This window comes from Choloepus didactylus, chromosome 19 (genome assembly GCF_015220235.1).
Source record: "Choloepus didactylus isolate mChoDid1 chromosome 19, mChoDid1.pri, whole genome shotgun sequence".
Lineage (NCBI taxonomy): Eukaryota > Metazoa > Chordata > Mammalia > Pilosa > Megalonychidae > Choloepus > Choloepus didactylus.
In genome coordinates, this window is record NC_051325.1 from 34,285,929 (window position 1) to 34,308,048 (window position 22,120).

The 22,120-nt window shown below is 40.4% G+C and overlaps 1 protein-coding gene across 2 annotated transcripts in view; it reads left to right on the forward strand.

Annotated features, from left to right (window-relative positions):
• Positions 1–427: 427 nt before the first annotated feature.
• Positions 428–22,120, forward strand: part of CSNK2A1 (casein kinase 2 alpha 1) — an 86,896-nt gene continuing 65,203 nt past the window's right edge. For both annotated transcript variants that reach the window (XM_037811385.1, XM_037811387.1), the window contains exon 1: positions 428–554. The gene's annotated coding sequence lies outside the window, so the exon portion shown is untranslated. The remainder of the gene's footprint in view (positions 555–22,120) is intronic.

The following is a 22,120-nucleotide window of genomic DNA, read 5'->3' on the forward strand; positions in this document are numbered from 1 at the left end:
AAGAAAAACTTCAATTCCCAGAATGCTTAGCGCCTCAGCTCTACAAGTCGCGCATGCTTATTTTCAAGAAAGGTGGGGCCGACTTGTAGGCTGCTGGGGTCTCTTCGGTAGAGAGAACTGCGGAAAACCTGGGAACCGCCATCTTAACTTAGGTCAAACCAATTGTATACTTAGTGGGAGGTTCGTATTTTCCCCCCAATAAGTTCCTACAGGTACTGAAATGAAATGCACTTAATTATTGCAAATCTTCTTATTATGGTTTTATTCGAGAACTCCTTCCATTTTACGCCTAGTCCGCAAATGAACCCTCAAGGAGACAATAGGACAGCCCAAGCATGGCTGCTCTCAGTGAGATTCGGTTGGGGCGGAGTCGGAAGTGGTCCTGACCCGCCTCCTGGTAGGAGGGGGGTTTCCGCTTCCGGCAGGGGCAGCTGCAGCCTCGCTCTGGTCCTTGCGGCTGGCCGCCGAGCCGTGTGTCTCCTCCTCCACCGCCGCCATATTGTCTGTGTGAGGAGAGGGGAGAGCGGCCACCGCCGCTACCGTTTCCACCAAAGGTACCGTGGGAACCACTAGGCAAGGTCCTTGGGGAATGGGGGTGGGCCTAGGGTGGGACGGCAGGGCACGACAGCCCCTTACACTCACTGCAGGCTTCTAGCGGCCCGTTGCTCTTCCCCGCTCCCCTCCACCCCCATCAGCCGAGGCTCCTGCAGCCTGTAGGGGAGGCCCAGGGCCACCCCCCAGGGCGGGGTGTGAGGCTTGGGGACAGAGGCCGATGTGAAGGTGGAAACCAGCTCTCGGAACCCAGCTTATTGCAGGAGAGAGGGATGGACTGGGGCGGGGACTAGGGGGCAACTTGGGTGAGGAGGGTCGCCAGAAGGGAAGGAGAGCGTGAGGGGTGGGGCCGGAGGGGGATGCTGGCGGAGGGTGCTGAGGGGAGTGGTGCCTGCTGGGTACTGTGAGGTGAACTCTCCCGCGAAGGTGAGCAGCAGGAATAAGGGCTTTCCAAGTGTCCCTCGGGGCGGGGCTGTGCTTGCCACCTGCAGATTGGGGTGCGAGATGGAGGAAACCCCGGGTGGGGTCCTGGGGAGAAAGGGAGAGGGGATCGCGGAGCGGGGCAGAACGGGTGGAGTTGGAGTTAGGGGTTGGTCCGGAGCCTCTGTGGAAGATGAGGGGTATGTAGAATGAAGGGTTGGCTAAGAGTATGTTAGCTAGTGACGTTTTGAAAGAGTAAGACTTTTTTGTTTTGTTTGCGTTTTTTGTTGTTTTCGTTGTTTGTTTTTTTCAGTGTTGGAACATTTCTGGGCTAGGCAGGTGATGGGTGGAGCGTCTGTAGTTTGTTTTTGGGAAGCCAAGTCAGGGTCAGCAGAAGTTGCTTCTTCACTCCCACTTTTGTCAGGAGGAGAGAGTTCTGAAAAGAAGGTGGCAAATTATTTGGGAAGACTTGATTACTTTTCAGCTGCTAAATTCTGTCAGAAGGAAGTGTGAGGAGAAGAAATAGAAAAAAATAAAAATAAAAAAACTAGGAAGGGAAGATGAGTTGGCGACCTCATTCCGTCTAAGGAGTGGCAATAGAGGCCAATGATTGAGAACTAGACTGCCTAGGTTCTTGAATATCAGTACCACTGTTACTTAGTTGTGTGACCCAATCTCTGTAGGCCTCAGTTTTCCTATCTGTAAAATGGAGGTGATGATATTTCCTAGCTCTTAAGTTTATGGTGAGGAAGAAATTAGATAGTTCATGTCAAGGGCTTACCACAGTGCCTGGCATGTAGTAAGTGCTCAAAAGATCTTCTGTGTCACTGTTAATAAAGAAACTAGCTGGTATATTTGGGGTTTCTCCATTCTGGGTAAAATCTGTGATGGTATGCAAGCCTTCAGAATATTAATCTTTGTAGTTGCTGCAGTTATAAGTCAATTGGCTTAATTGGCTTGGTGGATCTGGGGCTGAAAGACCAGTACTAATGCTAGTTCTACCCCACGTCATTTTGAAAAGTTCACCTGCAGTCTTACCTTCAACAGGATTGTCCTGTGACTTTGAAATACTTGGCTTTCATTTGCTGTTGGGGAAAGGGGTATGACTTGGAGAAAGAATGAAGCTTGGAGGCTGCTTAGATTGATTTATCAACTGATTACAAAATTAGGTCATCATGGTACGACCTTTAAACAAAAAAGTATGCCTAGGTATGCTCTTTTTTATAGAATACAGTGTGGAAAAGAATATTTAAGGGGGAGCGTGGACTAGTTTCTGAGTAATGGGTGCTTTGCTGTTTGGGTGTGAAGCAGGTGACAACCTCTTTTCCTCAGTGCATTTTTAGTCCTCTGGTTGCCTATCCACTCTCTTCCAGAATGAGTCCTTGCTTTTTTACTGTTGTCCTATCTCTGAACATATACCTTTACTTCCCATATTCTTTTGAAGAAAGGGGAGATTTTCCTTAGGAAATGAGTTTGAAACCTTACATAGGGTTTGGAGTTTGTAGTAGTCAGAATGCTACTCCACTCCTCACCCCCAAATATAGCCATGACCTGATCCCTGGACTCTGAATATGTTATGTTACATGGCAAAAAGGGGCTTTGCAGATGTAGTTAAGGTTAATGACCTTAAGGTAGGAAAATTATCCTGGATTTTCTTGGTGGGCTCAATCTAATCAATGAGTCCTTAAAAGGAGGGAACTTTCTTCAGCTGGAGTTGAGAGATGGGACAGAAGGAGAAGTCAGAGAGATTTAAAGTATGAGAGGGACTCAACCTGCCATTTCTGGAGGGGACCACATGGAAAGCATAAGAAGGAATGCGGGCAGCCTCCAGAACAGAGACTGGCCCCCACCTGAAGGCCAGCAGAAAAGGGGGATCTCATTCGTACATCTGCAAGAAACTGAATTTGGCCAGCAATCTGAAAGGCTGAAAGCAGGTTCTTCCCCATAGTTTTCAGCAAGGAATTTAGCCCTGTGGACACCTTGATATTGGCCTTGTGAGGCCCTAAGCAGAAGACCAAACTGAGCCCAACCAACTTTTGACCTACTGAAACTGTGAGATAATGAATTCGTGATGTTTTAAGTCACTTATGTTTGTGGTAATTTGTTAGGGCAACAGTAGAACACTAGTTCAGATTTTGGTACCAGGAGTGGGGTGCTGTTACCTAAAAATGTAGAAGTGGCTTTGGAATTGAGCAGTGGATGGAGGCCAAGAAAATTTCGAGAGGCATGAGAGAAAAGGCCTAGATTGCCGTGAACAGATTGTTAGTAGAAATATGGATGTTAATGACTCTGTTATTGAGGGGTCAGAAGGCAGTGTGGAGCATGGTGGAGAAAATCTAAACCACCTTAGAGAATACTTATGCCACGGTGACCAGTCTGTTAGTAGAAGTGTGAACATTAAAGGTCTGCCTCTGAAGGCTCAGGAGGAAGTAAGGTATGTATTATTGTAAATTGGAAGGAGCGTCCTTGTTACATGTTGGCAGAAAAGCTTAGCAGAATTAAGGGTATGACTCACAAATCTCTCACTCAAACCAGGGTCCTCTAGGAAGCTTAAGCATGTCGTCCCTTACCATCTTGGAGATGCCAAAGATAGAAAAGACATTATCTCTGAAAGATTTATGAATATGACTTCTGTGTAATGGAACGAACGCCTGTGAAATTGATGCATAGCCTGCAAGGTTTTTGAGAATTTTGTACCAGCAGAAATACTGCTAGCTTGGATTGAAAGGGACAGTAAGAAATGAAAGAAGCCTTTCAGACCCCCCCAAATTCAACTGGCAGAAAGCAGACTGATAAACTACTCCAGATATACTACCTTTCATTTAAAAAACAAAACAAAGAGGGGTGATGGAGAGTGTGGAACCCAGAGTCCAAAAGGCAGAGCCAAAAGCCACAGAGGCTTTTTCCAAGCCTTTGAAACATAATGGAGTTTGCTCAGCTGGATTTCGAAACTGCTTTGGGCCAGCAACCCCATTATATCTTCTATTTGCCCTTTGTTTGATCAGAATATCTGTAACTGTTATTCTCTGCCTGTCCCACCATTATATATTGAAAGCAGGTAACTTGTTTCTTTAGGAATTGTGCTCCAGGAGTTGTACTTAATGGATTATACCTATAGCCTCATCCACACCTGATTTTGATGATGAGCTTTGGGACTTGTTGAATTGATGAGACTTGAATGAGAGTTTTTTTGGACTTTGAGTTGATGCAATAATGGTATGAGACCTTTGGGGACCTTGGGATGCAGTAAATGTAATTTGTTTTGAGGAGAGACAAAAATCTTTGGAGGCCAGAGGGCAGACTGTGGTAGTCAGAATGACTCCCCAAAGATGCAAATGCCATAAATCCCTGGAATCTGTGAATGTGATATATTACATGGCAAAAGGGGCTTTGCAGGTGTAATTAATGTTAATGAGCTTGAGATAAAATTATCCTGGATTTTCTGGATGAGCCCAGTCTAATCACATGACCCTTTAAAAAAAAGAGAACTTTCTTCATCTGGAGTTAGAGAGATGGGGCAGAGGAGAAGTTAGAAAGATTTGAAGCATGAGAGGGGCTCAATCTACCATTGCTGGAGGGGGCCACATGGAAAGCGTAAGAAGGAATGTGAGCAGCCACCAGGAGCAAAGACTTGCCCCTGCCTGAAAAAGCCAGCAAGGAAACGGGGACCTCTTTCCTACAATTGTAGGATTCAGGTTGAACTCAGGTAACAACCTGAATGGTAGGAAGGTGATTTTTCACCGGAGTTTCCAGCAAGGAATACAGCCCCATGGACACCTTGATTTTGGCCTTGTGAGACCCTAAGCAGAGGACTTAGCCAAGCCCAATTAACTTCTGACCTACAGAGACTGTGAGATGATAAATTTGTGTTGTTTTAAGCCATTACATTTGTGGTAATTTGTTGCAGCAACAATAGAAAACTGATTTTATTTAAGAATCTTTAGGACATTTTTTTCCAGAGAACAAAGGCAACAAAGATTATTCTGTAAAGTGATTTGGTCCTGGAAGACTTCACAGAATAACTGTTGGGTGCACCCTCTCCCTCTTTCTTTTTTTTGTTTCTTTTTTTTTTAACTTGAAGAGGAATTTATTATAAGCATTCGAGAAACTAAAGAATAGGAGATACAGTAGAATCTCACGAGAGACTAGAACTAGGGTCTGAAAAAAAAATCCAGATAGAAGGCAGCTAGCTATTCAATCTCTGTCTTTGTCTCCCTAGGGGTAGCAGGCCCCTGAATTTGATTCAAACTTCTTTCTCCTCAGAAAATCTGCTAACTTATCTATTTATACATGGCCCACCACCATCATTGAAAATAGCAGCCCCAGCCATTATCTTTTAAATCTTTGCTATGTAACTCTCCCTCTTTCTTGATATTTAAATATCCTTTTACTCTTCTTAGATGTATTGTGAAGGGGCTAGATTACCAGCTTGGTAAAATGTAGATTCTAGAGCTCTAGACCATTTTGGTAGGACTTCTAAAAATGATGATTCTTTTATGTCTTTATAATAAACTTCTTGGATAAATGACATAATTTCTTCATTAATTTTTACTGGGTGAATAAAACAACAGATATATATGACAATCTTTTAAAGACATTTCCTTTTTTTTTTTAAAAGAAGATAGAAATAGGTGATATGTTGTTTGAATTGATAAACATGTATACAGTGATCTGTTCTCTCACACCTCCTATCCCACAGTTGTAAAATCTTTTCTCCCTATCATTGTTATTTGAGGTTGGGAGTCAGATTTGGGAATCATTACTATGGGGTGCGATTTCTGGCTTATTAAGAAAAGACCTTTTGTTTTTGTTTTGTCACATCATCCTATTGATTGACTTCACAAAGTGTGGACTCTAACTTTAATGACGAAGACTTCAGAAGATGGAGGAAATGAGACAGTTACCTTTTTTTCTCTTTTTTTAAATTGAATTTTATTGAGATTATAATCATCCAAAGTGTACAGTTGTTCACAGTACCATCATATAGTTGTGCATTCATCACCGCAACTCCAAAAAAATAAAAATAAAAGTAAACTAGAACATGCAAAACATCCCATCCCCCCATTATTCATTTAATTTTTGTCCCCATTTTTCTACTTATCTGTCCATACATTGAATAAAGGGAGTGTGAGCCACAAGATTTTCACAATCACACAGTCACATTGTGTAAGCTATAAAGTTATGCAATCATCTTCAAGAATCAAGGCTACCGGGTTGTAGTTCAACAGTTTCAGGTGTTTTCTTCTAGCTTTTCCAATATACTAAAAATAGTTACTTTTTGAGTTAGTTACCTGAATGGAAAGATGATTGCAAAATCAGACCATTTCAGTGTATAAAGATTTTGAGATTTTCTGTTTGACTTTGGGGCTTAAAATAAGGGAAATTGGGCTCGTGAGGGTTAAGTGAGTCAACCATAGGTATCATGGCCCTAGAGCAAGCCTGTAAGCCCAGTCCAGGCAATGGAAACTCATGGCTTTCGAATTATACTCTCTGAGAATTTCCGCCTTGCCTCTTTTGTAGATATTACCTGGGGCAGATTACTTTATCTCTCCTTGTCTCAACTTTCTCATGAAGTTATTGTGAAGATTAATTGAGGTAATGAATGTGATACGTTTAGCACAGTCCTAACACAGTAAGTGCCCCCAAAATGTTAACTGTTACAACATTCATTATAACTGTTACAACAACTGTATGACAGTATGTTCATAAATAGTATGATGTGATTCGCCATTATCTGGGCTTAGGTAAAGGCTTAACTTTTTAAGTAGTATAACACATGACAGTGGATTTTAAAATGAGAACCTGTTCTCGCAATTCATCAGGTGACCTATGCCAAGTTGTTCACCATCTTAGTTTCACAAGAGTAATAGTGTGTTCATACATCCAAATTTCTTTGAATTCTATTGTGGGTAATCATTTGGTTGTTTCTTAGTAGAAAGAAATCTAGGCCAATTAGCTTTTCATATGAAGAAATTCCTTTAGGATTATTAAGGAAAAGAGTTTTTCTCATGTAACAAAGGATAGATTTGCATTGGGTTAAAAGTTTAGGGTGAAAAAATTCACAGTATCTTGTCAGATCTTGTGAGATTCCACTAGGAGTGGCATTTCACTGGTTTCTACAAATTCTGTGTCTTTCCAAACTTATATGTAAGGAAGCTACTTAGCAACAGTTGCTATAGTGGGCTAGCTTCTTTTACATTAGTGATGATAGTGTTTTCCTGCACAGAAGATATTGCCGTATCCAAAGTGAGGGTTTTAGGGTTAAATACCAGGGTACAATTAGATTAATTTTTATTTAATTTTTAAATAATTTCAAACTTACAGGGTAGTTGCAAAAATACTTACAAACCCCAGCATATCCCCCACCCCCAGATAACCAGATCCTCCAATTCTGACATTTGCTACCTTTGCTGTATCATTCCATCCATCTATCATCTATCTTCCCGTCTATCTTATCCATTTATTTTTCTGAATGTTTGAGAGCAGGTTGCACACATCTTTCTCCTTGAACTCACAGTAGTTCCATATACATTTCCTAAAAACAGGATATTCACTCTTAAATCACCTTAAGTGCAGTTTATCAAGTTCAAGAAATTTAACGTTGACATGAAGCTTACAATTCTGTATTCCAGTTTTTTCTTATATCCCAATTATGTCCTTTTGAGCCTTTTTCTCCTTTTTAAGATTGCATCCAGTATCATGCATTTAATTTTGTCATTCTCTGTTTAGTTTCTCCTTTTTTTAACTATGGAAACATACGTAACAAAAATCTTCCCATCCCAATCCCTCCAAAGCGTACTATTCAGTGGGATTAATCACATTCACAATGTTGCAGTACCCTCACCACCATCCATTAGCAGAACTTTCCCTTCACCCCAGACAGAAACCCTACATTCATTTTGCACTTAGCTCCCCACTGCACCTACCCCTAGCTCCTGGTAATCTGTACTCTACTTTGTCTTGATGAGTTTGCATATTCCCTGATATTTTCTTTGTGGTTACTATGGGGCTTAAATTTAACATCCCAAATCTGTAACAGTCTTGTTTGTTTTGACAACAGCTTAACTTCAATAGCATATATAAACTATGTTCCTATACCCTCCGTCCCCCCACTTTTGTAGTTCCTGTCACAGATGACATATTTATACATTGTGAGTCCAAAACAATTGATTTTCATTGCATTTTTTGCATTTGCCTTTTAGATCCTGGAAGAAGTAAAAAGTGGAGTTAGAAATAAAAGATGCAATAATACTTATATTTACCCATGTCATTATCTCTGTCAGAGATCTGTTTGTTCATGTGGCTTCTTTCAGTTATGTAGTATCCTTTCCTTTCATCCTGTAGAAAGTTTAGCATTTCCTATAGGGCCAGTCAAGTGGTGATAAAGTCCCCCAGATGTAATTAATACATCTGGGAATGTATTAATTACTCCATCATTTTTGAAAGACAGTTTTGCCGGATAAAGAATTCTTGGTTGGCAATTTTTTTGCTTTCAACTCTTTAAATATGACCTCAGCTGCCTTCTTGCCTCCATGTTTTTCAGTGAAAAACCAGCACTTAATCTTGTTGATGCTTCCTTGTATGTGACATGTTGCTTCTCTTACAGCTGTCAGAATTCTCTTTCTTTGGCCTGTGACAATTTGATTAAAACATGGCATGATATGGGTCTATTTGGGTTTATCCTATTTGGAGTTCATTGTATGACTTAGATATGTATATTCATGTCTTTCGTTAAGTTTGGAGTGTTTTCCGCCATTTCCTTGAATATTCTCTCTGCCCCTTTCTTCCTTCTCCTTCTAGGACTCCCACAATGTGTATATTGATGCATTTGATTGTATATCACTAATTCCTCAGGCACTATTCATTCCTCTTCATTCTTTCCTCTTTCCACTCCTCAGAGTGGATGATTTCAATTGTCTTATATTCATGCTCACTGATTCGTTCTTCTGCCCACTCCAATCTGCTCTTGAACCCTTTACAGTTTTAATTTCTGTTAACTGTGATCTTCAGCTCTATTTGTTTCTTTTTCATAATTTCCAGTCTTTACTGATAGTCTCTGTGTGGTTATCTTATCATTTTTCTGATTCCCTTTAGTTCTTTGTCCATGTTTTTCTTTAGCTCTTTGAGCATATTTAAGACCTTTTTTTTTTTAAAGTCTTTGTCTGGAATGTTGTAGGTCTCATCCTCCTCATTGATGATTTCTACTGCTTTAATCTTCTCCTTTGCTTGGGCCACCACTTCCTGTCTTTTTGTGTGTTTTGTAATCTTTTGTTGAAACCTGAACATTTTGATATTTTATTGTGTTATGGCTAGAATTTAGGTAGTGCCACATCTGTTCCTTAAGTGTGCATTCACCTAGTCTTATGACAGAGCTTTCCTTGAGTGCCACGATCTAACCCCCTCCCCCCCGCCAAAAAAAAAGGTGGAGGGGAGAAGAAGGGAAAAAGGAAAACACTTTTCCCAGTCATGACAGATTGACCTGTGTGAGTACTCCCCTTCTCCCTTTCAGAGCTTATCCATGCAATAAGTTTGGGAAATAGCTCCAGGCCAAAGCATAGGCACCTCCCTGATCCTTTGTGCACATGCGTCTTGTCTTGGGCATGTGTGTTTGACCCTAGCATTCACCCCATTTACACAGATACAAGTGTCCTGTCTTCCCTAGGAACAGTTTCCTCAAGGTCCTGGGCAGCAATAACTTGCATGCCCTACAGCCAGGAATCCCTTGCCCCAAGCAGCGCAACTTGACTGCTCTCCCACTGCCTTTTGTAGGAGAAGAGCTCTGTGAGCCACCTTCTGTCTATACATAGGGTAAGTTCTGGGACAGTAAAAGCCCTTCAGGCCGCAGCTAGACAGATTGGGCCAGGCATACATGCTCCCAGTATGTGTTACTCTGTCTCCCCCCACCCCAAAACCGGGTCTGGCTCTGTGCCAAGTTGGTGAGGCTAATGGGGAGTGATCAGCTAGGGAGGGCGTCACAAGATCCTACCTTTTTTGATATAGTACTCACTCTGTTACTGCAATACTTTAACTGTTTCCAGGAGCTTTTAGAAAGACGTTTCTGCCAGTTTTTGCTGGTTGTTCAGCGAGTGTTTGGAGGGTCAGAGCACTGAAGTGTTTGACTTCACTATTTTGATCTGGCCCTTCCCAGCCTGTTGAGGAGGATTCTTCCCAGCTTTCTTTCAGCACTCTACATTCTAGATTTCTTTCTTTGTAATTTTACACATGTCCCATCTTGACCACCCTTGTATTGACTGCTTTTGTTTTTTTCTTTTTTCTTTTTCTTTCTTTTTTTACATTTTCTGATCTTGTAGATTTTTTGACAGGATTTTATTAGCTGAAATATTTTAATCTGTTTGGAAAAGTGAGCACTTGGAATTTTTCTGAAGCTATGGCTGATGCAATAATGGGCATTTCTCCATTTTCCTTAAGTTTGCTAGCAGTGTTTTCAAACTTCAAATTTTCGTTAATGTTCTATAAATTTTAAGAAAACCACCCTGTTAAAAATGAATGGGTAAATTATTTTCCTAAAAAATGGAATCGTATCACATCAGAAAGTACAAAATGACCATTTTGGGATATTGAATTTATAACCAGTTGAAATATGTTACTCATTCAAGAGACCCTGGGTGCTACTATATTTCAGATGGGTGTTGTGTGAGGATCTCCAGATTGTCTCTAACCTCAAGTTTACAATTGACATTTTGTAATAATGGATGTATCATACCATAACTCTCTGAGGTGTTTTCTTATGAAAACTCCTATTTGCTTTGTATCTTTGGTATAGTTTCTGAAACAGCTATAAATATTTTGGAGTGGGGGTGGGGGGTTGAGAATTTCTCATCCTTAATGAAATTCTTTAACTGGGGTCGTTGAAGGAGGGAAGACAGCCGAGTAGGAAAGAACTCCCAGCTTTGAAGCGAGACAGACTGAGTTTGGGGAAGGTTATTTACCTTCTCTGTACCTCTTTCTCTTTTTGAGCCTGGATTTTTTCATCTGTACAATTGGAATCAAAACTGCTTTAGGCAGCTTACTTATTAACTTCTTAGCTTCAGTTTCTTCATCTGTAAAATGGGGATTAGTAGTATGTACCTCATATGGTTCTTGGGAGGATTAATAACTAAAGTATCTAGCACAGTGCCTAGGATTTGGTAAGAATTATACATATATTATAAGCTAATGTTATCTCGGGGTTACTCTGAATATTAAAGAAGATATTTATAAAGTGCCTAGCATAGCACATAGGTACCTGACTAATATTAGTTCTTTCCCTTCCCTGTCAGTGAAGACAATGTGTTCATGGCCACTGCTGCTACTCTTCACACCTTACTTTCATTTTCTGCTGCCAGGAGTTCTTATTTTTAGTGAGGCTTTCTGACTTGTACTTCCTGTTTCTAGTATGGCCTACTTTGATGGGTGCAGTACTGAATTCCTGCTGCTTTTAGGGGTGTATCAGTATATAATTCATGCCCAGTTTAGAGTGTCTGTTACTCGTGTACAATGTATATTGCTGAAGTAGTTTTCTAGTCTTGGTGAATCTAGGATTCTCTTATTTGTAGATGAAGTGAATATTCCCACCTCAAACTCAGGAAAAATTCTAGATTCACCTACCTTATAGATCTGTGAACCTGAATCAGAGATCTTATTCCCAAAGCTTCTTTGATTGCAGTCTAGGACTGACTTGTATATTGTATGTTAGGGTTATGTTTGAAAGAGGACTTCCTGCATTTACATCTTCTCTACATTCTGTTCTCTAGGTAATCTACTTCTTAAACCATAAACTCCCTAGGCAGTACAGGAACTCGTTTTTTATCAGTTTAAAGTAGTTCAAGTGTTTTGTGTATTTAGACTATATATAGAATAACTGCATATGGCCATGTGCTTTGGAGTTGTTCTTCCATCTTTTAAACCTGATTTTTATACAAAATTGTGGCCTGAGAAGAGAGAAGAGAACTCGCTGTTGAAACTCACTCCTTTCCCCCTACCCCTTACCTCCTAGGCTTTGGAAATTTAAAGCAGTCCATTTAATTCTAGTATTTATGGTATGCTGTAATGAATCATCTTGTAAAATTTAGGGAAATGATGTTGAATTAGTGCAAACAACCTGTCTAGGCTTCCTATTTGAAACAGACTTGGATTCAAATTTGGCCTCTTTCATTAGTAATCATTTAATCTCATTTAACCTCTGAACCTGTTTATTTCTAAAATAGGAGTTTGCACCTCATACTATGCCTGGTTTATGTGAGACACTGAAATGGTAGGACTAGTTATTACGTATATAAATGCTGGATTAGAGTTTAAATTACCTGTGGTTCCGAAAGGAATTCAATTTTTTGGTTCCAGAGAGTTGTGACCAGTGGAATAAGCTTAAGATTGTGACATTATTTTGCTATGTTAACTGTTACAAAGTTATACAGATGTTAATTCCTTCTGCCCTGCATTTGCTGGGTTCTGTATTATGGGAGACAATACTAAAGATGAAACTTTGTCAGGTGTTTGGGGTAGAGCTCTGTTAATCCAAATCAAACTGCTTGGGTTTCCTTGTAATAAAAACCTCCTTTCATTGGACAACCTCCCGCTATTGTTTTATCATTTATGTAACATAGACACTTTGATCCCTTTTAATGGCTTAAATGTGGAGAAATTAAAGTCACACAAAGGGCCCAAATGCCAATGTTTTTTGTTATGCTGTACCTCCTATTTGTTTTTTGGAAATACTTGAATGTAGTATCATTTAAAACAAGAATGTTGTAATTTTTGTAGGTAGGAATAAAAGCAAAAGGCAATGGGGCATGTTAGCATGTAATTTCTTAAGGTTAAATATCTTGAGGTTTAAGCAAGCACTAACTTCCTGAGTTAGCAGGTATTATTGTGAATATTCATATTTCAATTCTAGGCCCTCAGTAGGGCCAGAAAAAATTATACTGTTGGCTTTGAACAGTCAGTTCCTTGCTTGTTCAGTGTGTACTTGAAATTTTAGTATTTGAAGGTTGGGGAACTGTCAAGGAGCTAGTTCATCTTTTGAGCTGTATATTTTCCCCCAATTAAAAAACAACATCACATATGTGACATTAGATTGATAGGTGAGAGAGAATATTGTAGGCCATGGTTACTTCCTTGAGACAGGAAAAGAGAGTCAGTATAAAGTGGATAAGAAAACATAACTTCATTTAATCTTATATTTATTTTTACCTTTAACCTTTTTTTTTTTCTTTTTACTTTTTTGGCTTATTCTTCCAGGCTAGGATTAGGAGGTTTAGTTTGTGTTTGTGATTTTTTGTACCTGTGACCTCCAAATAGATAATCTCCCAGAAGAAGTGGTTGCCCATTAGTGGTATATCTGGACAGCGTTTGAAAACTGCAAGAGAAGATTACATTTCTCTTGAAATAAGGGGAGTTGTGAAATAGTTTTCTCAACCTACTGCATGGATTTTGACTGTTGGCTCATGATCTCTACAGGTTCTTTAAACCAGAATTTCTCAACCCGTATACTGTGATATTGGGGAGGGAGTGGTTACAGAAGTGCTGAGACACTAGTCCCCTTGGTGCCAATCATGCAGAGCACAGGGCATCCAAGCCAATTACTTTAGGTCAGGAGCAGCCTGGATCATTTACTCCAGTGTGCTGTACAAATACTTTTTCTGTGGGTTTTGACTTTTAAAAAAAAGTCTGAGAAGCACTGGTTTAGGTGTTAAGAAAGTTCAGTAATTGGGTGTCTTTTAAGTCTTAATATTCAAGAGGCTACCAATCTTAAAATGATCTTTAAGTTTAGAAAAGACCATTTAAAGTGTCTTTCTGACCCATAACAAGTTTTTTTTCCATGTAGGATTCAAGGGATATACTTAAAAATACAAAACTCCAGTAGCTTTAAGGTTAGACTCTTGTGAGGAATTCAAGTTCTTATTTTTTTAAGCAGTAATATGAGGTAAAAATAAAGTTTGCTTTTGAAAAACTGTTTTCCTCCCCTGACTCTGAATGCCACTTTATCTTCTCTGAAGCTGACATTTTGTTAATCATTCACCAAGCTCAGGACTCAAGACCAGGGTACATTGTTGTCTTCTCTTCCTTCTGGAAAGTATGGGATAGATTCGGTTTGAGAAATTGAATATTTTAATAATGTATGTAAATTATCAAATTAACCTTTTAAAAATGGATCTTTTGCAGTGTTAACCTTTAAAAAAGTGGATTCCCTGTTTGTCTAACTCAGCAATTCTTAATTCTGGTGGGGGTGGGGTTTACAAATTCCTTTGAGCATCTAAGCTGTGGACCTTTTCTTTTAAAAATGTACATGTACATGCTACTTTGTCTGTACTTTCAGGGAGTTCATGGAGCTCTGAGCTCATTGATGAACTCTGTTTTCAGTGTCCTAATTTGTATAGTCCAAGTAATAGTTTCCCCTTTTCATTACTTTAAGCACATAACATTTGCTTTATATATCACTTGTTACATTAGTATTCTTTCAATAAATATAGACCATTTTCTATGCCAGCTCCTGTCGTAGTGTCTTGAGGATACAGAGGCACTATTTTCTCCTCTTCAAACTTTGCTTAGCTGCGAGAACCATACAGTGTAAGTGGTGGGTGGAAGAAGTAAGCAAAGAATGCTGTTGGAGTACAGAGAAGGGGCCTTGATGGTTAAAATTTTCTTGTAAATCCATGGTTAGTTCTGTACTTCTTTTTTTTTTTCTTTTTGTTAATAGTCTCTAGTTTGTATTGATTGTATTTTTTTCCCCAATACAACCCCATTTTTAACACCTTGAAAGGTTGACATTCATTTGTTCTACCTCATGTAAAAACATATTTGTACATTTTATCACAGTTATTGAGCACTCTAGGTTTCACTGAGTTATACAGTCCTAATCTTTATCTTTCATCTTTCCTTCTGGTGTCCCACATGCTCCTAACCTTCCTCTTTCAGCCATACTCACAGTCATCTTTGTTCAGTGTGCTTACATTGCTGTGATACCATCACCCAAAATTGTGCTCCAGATCTCTCACTCCTGTCTTTTTCTGTCTGTAGTGCTCCCTTTAGTATTTCCTATACAACAGGTATCTTGTTCACAAACTCTGTCATTGTCTGTCAGAGAATATTTTAAACTCTCCCTCATATTTGAAGGACAGTTTTGGCAGATAGAGGATTCTTGGTTGGTGATTTTTCTCTTTCAGTATCTTAAATATATCACCCCACTTCCTTCTTGCCTCCATGGTTTCTACTGAGAAGTCCGCACATAGTCTTATCAAGCTTCCTTTGTATGTGATGGATTGCTTTTTTCTTGCTGCTTTCAGGATTCTCTCTTTGCCTTTGACATTTGATAGTCTGATTATTAAGTGTCTTGGCGTAGGCCTGTTCACAGCTTTTCTGTTAGGGGTACATTGTGCTTCTTGGCTCTGGAATTTTATGTCTTTCATAAGAGAAATGTTGGTCATTTCCTCTGTTATTGCTTCTGCCCCTTTCCCCCTTCTCTTCTTCTTTGACACCCATGACATGTACATTCATGCATTTCATGTTGTCATTCAATACCCTGAGACGTTGTTCATATTTTTCCATTCTTTTCCTTATCTGTTCTTTTGTGTGTAGGATTTCAGTGTCTTATTCTCCAGTTTTTGAGTGTTTTCTTCTGCCCCTTGAGATCTGTTGTTGTATGTCTCCATTGTGTCTTTCATTTCTTGTGTTGTGCCTTTCATTTCCATAGATTCTGCCAGTTGTTTTTTCGAACTTTCGATTTCTATCTTATGTTCGTCCAGTGTTTTCATTATATGCTTCATCTCTTTTGCTGTGTCTTCCCTAAACTTTTTGAATTGATTTATCATTAGTTGTTTCAATTCCTGTATCTCAGTTGAAGTGTAAGTTTGTTCCTTTGACTGGGCCATAACTTCATTTTTCTTAGTGTAGGTTGTAGTTTTCTGTTGTCTGGGCATCTTGTTTCCTTGGTTACCCCCATCAGGTTTTCCTAGACCAGAATGGGCCTCAATTCTCAGAAGGGGGCAATATTCAGTATCTGGTTTCCCTAAGGGTGTGTGTTAGAAGACTGACACACCCTTTGAGGCCTCTAGCTGCTGTGCTTTTCATAACCTGCCAGCAGGTGACATCTGTCAGCCTGTCCCTCCTGACTGGTGTAAGGAGGTGTGGCCTGTAGTTTCTGTTTTGGATGTTTTCCCACAGGCTCTGGGGTCTGGTTCTGAATGGGAGGCCGGTAGTAGGGCTGGGCACTACCTCCTTCCTTTTAGGGAAGTTACACTCCCTAGGGAGTGATCATCAGCATTTAAATAGGTTCTTTGTCTCTCTGACTCTGCTGACTCCACCCTTGTCTGGGTCATTGTACTGTGAACTGAAAATGGCTGCGGCTTTCTCCATTGAGCTGCCCAGGTTGAGAGAGAAAGAGGAACAGAAAGTCCTCCTTCAGGGCCAGTCCACGGCCCCCCCAAGCTTCACCCGCCAGCCAGAGAAACCACCTGGTCCTCTGGGCTCCCCCTCCTGGTACAGAGAAGTCCTCCAGCTCTTTAAGGTCAGTTGTCACTAAAACCCTTTGTCTGTTTGTTGGGGATTTGTAGCTTGTGTTGAGGAGTCCACGTTTGTTAGTTAAAACCCCAGTTGGAGCTGGACTGAGGTATATTCGATTGTTCAGAGAGTGCTGCTCTCTATCACAGTGAGGCTTTGCAGTTTGGGCTGGTATGGGGGGAGGGGGCTCCTGGCTCGGGTCCACAGTTTCTACTTACAGATTTTATGCTGTTATCTCAGGCATTCCTCCCAATCCAGGTTAATGTACGATGTGTGGACAATCATGGTTGTCCCCCAGCAGTTATTCCACATTATTTTCTAGTTGTTCCTGGTTGTTTATTAGTTGTTCCAGGGGGATTAACTACTTTCCACTCCTCTCTATGCCGCCATCTTCTTCCATCTCAAGTTCTGTACTTCTTAATTGGCAAACAGTGGATTGTAAACTACTCCAGGATGCTTAAAAATAGTTCTGATTGAATTAGTAATGGCAAGGAGCGCTTGGTTCTAAATTGAGAACTTAAATGTGTTTGCCACTGCATGTGATAATGCTGGAAGTTTTCTTTGCTTATATGTGTTCCCATTTGCTATTTTTCTAAAAGCAGGATTGCTAACTCAAGTGTCTACAGGAGTCAGGCAGGCAAAAATAAATGATGGAAGCTATCCAGGTTTACATGTGGCATCTTAAGTGCATGGGTTTTGGAGCCCTTTGTTGGACAGCCACAGTTCAGCAAATCCAAGTGATTTTTGTCATGCAGGAATGCAGAATCATTGTTACCAACAACCTGCCCTCCCTCCCTTCCTCCCTTCCTTCCACTGAAGGTTGATTTTTTTAAAATATTCTTTAAATGTTAGCAACCAAGTGACTTTAAAAATAGTTGTGAAAAATCTCAATATATAAAAGTAAAGAATAGAATCCTACCACCCAGTTTCAACTTAATAGCTGATTTACTTTTTAAAAGTATTACATGAAAAGCTTTTACATGAATGTTCATAGCAGTATTGTTTATAATAGCCCCAAAGCAGAAATAACCCAAATGCCCATCAACTGATGATGGATAAACAAAATGTGATATATTCAGACAGTGGAATATAAAAAGGAATGGAGTCTGATGCACATTGCAAGGTGAATGAACCTTGAAAACATTATTAGAAACCAGACACAAAAGACCACATACTGCGTGATTCCTTTTATGTGAAATGTCCAGAATAGTTAAATCCAGAGAGACTGAAAGTAGATTAATGGTTGCCAAGGGATGGTAGGAGAGAGATAGCGGCAGTACCTGCTGACAGGTACAGGATTTCTTTCTGGATGAGGGAAATGCACAAAATTGTGACTGTACTAAAAGGCACTGAATTGTATACTCTAAAATGTTAAATTTTGTTATGTGTATTTTATCTCAATGCCTTTAAATTGAAAAAAAATACTGTGTGAGCCAAATGAAACTTATATTTGGCCACCTGTTTACAGTCTTTGCTATAGAGCAGAATGTATAGGCTTTGAATCTAGACAACTATTTTCAAATCACCACCTCTCTGACATTAGAAAAGTTACTCAGTTTTCTCCTCTTTAAAATAGGAAAGACGGTACCTAGGTTCTAGGTTTGTTCAGTTCAAAAGTGTTAAATATAAATCCCAAGACTTGGTGACTGGCCTGGCATAGGCAATCATATGATATCCTTAGCATTGAAAGCTGTCCTATGATTGCTGCCCTCAGTTCCGGCCCATTTTGCATTGTTGACAGGTCTAGGAATGACCAACCCTATTAGTTACTGCTTATTGATCACCTGCAAGGATTTTGGTTATCTGTTATGTAATCTACCTCCATGTCAGTAAAGCAGGGAATGGGAAGAGTTGATAATCCCTATATTCTCCAGTTCCCTAAGTGCAATCAGATAGGTAAAACGACATATCGAAGGTGACATCTAGGTCTTAGTGGTTTCAAAGTTATTGTTCTTTCTAAAACCTCACGATGCCTTCTAAAATCCGAGGTTTGTATCATTCAGTAATAAGAGTACTGAACTCTTTCTGTGGCTCTATCAAGGTCTTTCAAGCACTATGCTCATCACATGGCTAAATCATGTAGCCTGGGGCCTCATAAAATTTTTGGCTCCAAGGAAACATCTCTCACACATTCTGACTAGTTTTCGCATCTCTTTGGGAAGTGATGGTATTATCATTTGATTGATAGGTAACATTTGCAGTTAAGATTGAAGAGCATCTAAAATAAGCCATGAACCATATACAGGGAGTCAAATATCCATTGTACAGCCCGACTGCTCTTCTCAATTCAGAAAAGAAAAGGTCTGAAATATGGCAAAAATCAGTATAACTGACAGTGTAATACTGTCTTCTTACTCAGTTCAGCAAACACGTTGTTGAATCTAGGCACTGTGATAAACACTTCACGGTTCAGGTCTTTGAATGTATAATCTATTAAGGAGAGAGAAACAGGCAAACAAAATGCATTCAGTGTAACTGAGAATATGGGGTTTGGCCCCAGAGAGGAAGTACTCAGCTCATTTTGGAGAGGCATGGTAAGACTTCATAGTGGATATAAAACTTGGTAGTTCTTGAAGGCTAAGTAGAATTTCCCCTAGCAAACAGTATTGGAGGGCATAATCAAAAAGTCAGGGCACAAAGAGGGGGTGGGGGGAGGAGGTGTGGAGCAATGATTTAATAATGTGAGCTGTGCAATACAAAGACAGTATACAGCAGAGGTCACACAGTAGCACACTGGTAGCCAGTTACAATAAAGACTGAATTTATGGTTGTGGAACTATTTAGGGCTTCCATTTCTTCTTGTGTCAGTTCTGTTAAGTATTTTCCTCTAGGATTTTCAGGTTTAATGCCATAATGTTCATGGTATTCTCTTACTTTTTAATATCTGCAGGATCTGTAGTGATGTTGATGTTCACTTTTCCATTTTTGATATTGGGTATTTACCTCCCACCTTTTTTAAAAAAATCAATTTTATGAATCTTTTCATAGAACCAGTTAGCATTGTTGATCCTCTCCTTTATGTTTGTTTCTTATTACTATAATTTTGGTTTTTACTTTTTCTTTTTGCTTTCTTTGGGTTTATTTTGTTTTATTTTATTTATCTATTTATTTATTTTTATTTTGAAATAAATTCAAAGTTATAGGAACAGTTGTGAAAACAATACTAACCCCATACACAGAATTCCATCATACCCTGACCCCCTCCCCCGATAGCTCAATCCACCAACTTTAACATGCTGTCACGTCGCTATTTCTTTCCCTCCCTCCCTCCCTCCCTGTCATCCATCATCTATTGCTCTGTCTTCTGAACATATGAGTGCTAGCTGCACACATCCTTGAACATACACTGTAATTCATGTATATGCTTCCCATGAACAAGAACATTCTTTTATGCAATCCCATTAAGTGCAGCTTAGAAGTACAAGAGATTCAACAATGACACGAAGCCTACATTCTATATTTCCTTTTCCTTATGTCTGAACTGTGTCCCTTTGAGCCGCCTGTCCTGTATCCTCCAATCCCATCCAAGTTCATCCTTAGCATTCAATTGTCATCTATTTAGACTGCCTTTTTTTTTTTTTTTTTCCAATTGTGGAGACATATATACAGCCTAAATCTTCCCATTCCAACCCCTCCCTAGCCTTCCATTAGTGGGATTAATCACATTTAGAATGTTGTAATGCTCTTTCCCATCATCCATTACTAGAAATTTCCCTTCACCTCAAACAGCAACCCTACACTCATTTCTTAACTCCCCGTTGCCCCTTCCCCCATTACTCTTAACCCAAACTCTACTTTTCATCTCTATGGTTATAGTCTCTGATAATTTCTTTGTGTTTACTGTGGGGCTTAAAATTTGCCTCTTAAATCCGTATCAATCTTGGATTTATCAGTCTCAGTCTTTATTGTAACTGGCTACCAGTGTGCTACTGTGTGACCTCTGTTGTATACTGTCTTTGTACTGCGCAGCTTAAAATTAACCTCTTAAATCCATATCAATCTAAGATGGCGGCTAGGTGAGAGGGCAAAAATACACCTCCATGAAAAACACTAGATAAAAACCAGAAAGTGACCCAGAATACCGGTTATAGCAATGCGCCAGCTGGACGAGGTCTTCTAGTTCCACAGAGGCCGTATACTTGGTGAAACTGGGAGTCTGCATTCTGAAACAAGTGAGTAAGCTGGCTGGAAGACCCGCAGCCATGCGGCGGTATGGGAAAGCCAGGGTTTGGCATTTGGAGACTGACAGGCTCTTTAAAAAAAAAAAAAAGAGGGGGAAAACCCAGGAGCGGCTGCAGCTGCAATAGTGGGAACCACGCAGTAAAACACAGTAGGAGGGGCCTGGGCCGGCCTCTCGGTGTCTGGCCTGGAAGATAGCCCGCTGCAGATACCCTTGGGGCCGGGGGAACGGAGGGGAGAGCTAGAAGCAGAAAGAAACCCCACAGCTAGCAGCTGGCTCCCCGGAGGGCTGGATAAACTCCTGCCCGGGACCTTGCCCACAGCCCAGAGCCCCACCAGTGGTCGTGGAGCTGGGAAGGAGGAACTGTGCGAGGAGGGGGTGTGTGGAGATGCCCCGTTCGGCCATCTTTGCATCAGGCTGAAAGCGGCATGGCACGGCGGCCCAGGGCTTCCCTTGAGGGACGGCGCGCACTGGTGACGTAGCACGGCATTCCCTCAGCAGAGGTCCTGGAGGATTGCGGCTAGGCGGGGGGACCCGCTTGGAGAACCCAGGGACACTACGCCAAGTCCGGTGGTTTGTGGGACAGCGAGAGAGAGGGTCTGGGGCTGAAATGAAATGAAGGCTTAGACTCCTGCGGCGGCCTTGAATCCCCGGGAACCTGGGGGATTTGAATATTAAAACTGTCCTTCCTCCCTGGCTACCCGTACACACGCCCCACATTCAGGGTGGATGACTCCAGCAACACACCCAAACTGAGTTCTCCATCTGAACCCCACAAGAATCATTTCCCCACACACCTCGGGGACAAGGTGGAGAACTGACTTGAGGGGTATAGGTGACTCACAGACGCCATCTGCTGGTTAGTTAGAGAAAGTATGCCACCAAACTGTGTTTCTGAAAAATTAGATAGGTATTTGTTTTACAACTTGAAAGAACCCTATCAAGCAAAGCAAATGCCAAGAGGCCAAAAACAACAGAAAATCTTAATGCATATGATAAAACCAGATGATATGGAGAACCCAAATCCAAACACACAAATCAAGATAATGGAAGAGACAAAGTACCTCACACAATTAATCAAAGAACTACAATCGAGGAACAAAAACATGGCAAAGAATTTGAAGGACATCAAGAAGACCATGGCCCAGGATATAAGCGACATAAAGAAGACCCTCTAAGAGCATAAAGAAGACACTGCAAGAGTAAATAAAAAAATAGAAGATCTTATGGAAATAAAAGAAACTGTTGGCCAAATTAAAAAGACTCTGGATATTCACAATGCAAGACTAGAGGAAGCTGAACAATGTCTCAGTGTCCTAGAAGTCCACAGAACAGAAAATGAAAGAACAAAAGAAAGAATGGAGAAAAAAATCGAAAAAATCGAAATGGGTCTCAGGGATACGATAGATAAAATAAAATGTCCAAACTTAAGACTCAGTGGTGTCCCAGAAGGGGAAGAGAAGGGTAAAGGTC